At 41.6% G+C, this 2205-nt stretch overlaps 1 pseudogene; it reads right to left on the bottom strand.

The window, feature by feature from the left end:
* Positions 1-249: 249 nt before the first annotated feature.
* LOC149252237 (cytochrome P450 750A1 pseudogene) lies at positions 250-1791 on the bottom strand (annotated as a pseudogene).
* Between the last annotated feature and the right edge of the window lie 414 nt (positions 1792-2205).

The following is a 2205-nucleotide window of genomic DNA, read 5'->3' as shown; positions in this document are numbered from 1 at the left end:
TAACTTAAAGAATGATGATAAAAAATGATAATAGAATGGCCGAGGGCGGAGGCGGAGAGACACACAAGAACAAGAGCCTTCATAGTTTCCCGTGTGATTTTGGAGTCGGGCTCAGCTTTCTCGAGCAGCACATCCACGAAATCTTCGACGTGAGGCTCTTCGTCTTTCTGGTGACTCGCGGCCATGCGATGGCCAACATGGTCATCTATTATTTTCTCCGCAAATTCATCGAATGCTTTAAAGCCAAATTTATGGTCCCTTGATTCCTTGCAAATCAAGCCAATCCAAATAAGGAATAAAGTCTCCGATGTTAAAAGCTCCCGTCGCAGTCATCAGGTCTACTAATAAATCCTTCAAACTCTTGAAATCACCACCCAAACTATCGCTAGGAAATTTCCTCCCCGCCAGTATCCGCCAAACTATATTGGAAGTGAGAGTAAAGAGGCCCTTGCTAATATTGGCACCAATTATTCCGCTCTCACTCTCCTCCCAAATTGAACGGATCATCGCAGATACTTCTTCCTCTCGCACGTGCTTGAAAGACTCAATTCTTTTGGCATTCAGCAATTTTCTCATTTCCCTCCAGTGATCTCCATACGGGGCGAAGGCCACATCTTTAGAGTTGAAAAACATTAATCTCCAAGCGGCCCTTGGAGGTCGGCTAGCAAAAATCAAGTCATGAGTTTTGAGAAACTCTTTGGCTATCTCAGAAGAAGAGACAACGACGGTAGGGACAGAGCCTAAGCGCAGAAAGAAAATGGGACCATATTTGTCAGCAAGGCCTTTAAGAGGACGGTGAGCAGGCGGTATCAGTTGGAAGAGATTTCCGACGATTGGCCATGGAAAGGGTCCTCGAGGCAATCGAGCCCTAACCCTTCTCTTATGCAATATGAACATGAAAAATAAACAGGAAAACAAGCCAAAAATAGCTGCTGTATTAGCACCTTCAGAGCCTTTCGCAGGCAGTGAGAGGAACACAGGTAGAGGCAACATATGGAATTCCATACAGAACACACCTATGTAAGTGATACGATGATTGCAATGAAGAAGCGTATGGTATTTAAAGCCACCATATGGTGTATCAAAGCTCAGATAATCCCGTTAATATGCATGAAGGTAGATGGTAAGTGAAATAATCTTGCTGCAAATAGTGCAAATAGTACTAAATTTCAGATAATTCAAACCCTTGCACAGATCTAATCTGGGACCAGGAGGTAATAATAAATTATTTTTAAATGGTAAAAGTGAAGTGGTTTATTAAGTTGTGTAGTGTATAGGGTTTGAAATACCCCAGAGCACCGCACCGACTCAGTGAGCTTTTGCGTGCTGTACCGTCGCCATGGCCCCACGACGGGTCCCGAACTCGACCCTCCTCTTCCCCTGACCTAAAGGAGCTTCAGAAGCTTGTAGCTGCAGGCAATAAACTTCCAGCTAATAAAAACGAGCAGAAGTTTGTCAAAAGAATGGAAACCATCCCCAGAATTGCCTTGCCAACTAAAGAACCTTATAGATCGGCTCTCAACCTAGCAGAAAGAGGGCTTATTGGGCAATGCACCATGCTATGGCCGTCGCCTAAAATAGTTGATGCGTGGGTGCAATGGAACTGGCAACCTCTTGTTAAAGAAGGAATCAAAAGCCATTTAGTTGGAAAAGGCTTTTTTGTGTGTTCCTATGAATCTCATATTTAGAAGTGGCCAGTATTTCATGGGCCCTCACGGCATGTACCTGAACCAATGGACCCAAATTTCGAACCAATGGACCCGGGATTTCGATCCATCTAAGGATGTTCATTGATTCATCAACTATAAAAACATTCATAAATTTGAAAGGTCGGAAAGAGGTAAGCATTCATAACTTTAACTTTTAAAATTGTAAGTCATCAACTATAAAAACATATTTCTTAATGAATTCTTTTTATGTTGTGTAGATTTAATTGTCAAAGAACTTCAGGAGCATCGCGAACAACAAACAAAAGAAAGGAAAAAGTTGTACAAGCATCGAAAGAAGTGTTATGATAATCCAAATAAATATTTGGGTTTGATAATTGATGGTATGGACCAGAAGAAAACACTTTTACCACATTTTGTTTGCACACCCAAAAATTCTATGGTCTTCAATGGGAAACTGTTGCCAAGGGTGTACTTCATAGCTCCAAATATTCATAATGATGCAAATCTGACCATAACCATAATTCATGATGTGATT

This window comes from Pinus tabuliformis, chromosome 7 (assembly GCF_031772625.1).
Source record: "Pinus tabuliformis cultivar Carrire ecotype Pingquan chromosome 7, CPIR1, whole genome shotgun sequence".
Classification (NCBI taxonomy): Eukaryota; Viridiplantae; Streptophyta; class Pinopsida; order Pinales; family Pinaceae; genus Pinus; species Pinus tabuliformis.
This window is presented reverse-complemented; position numbering and strand designations above follow the sequence as displayed.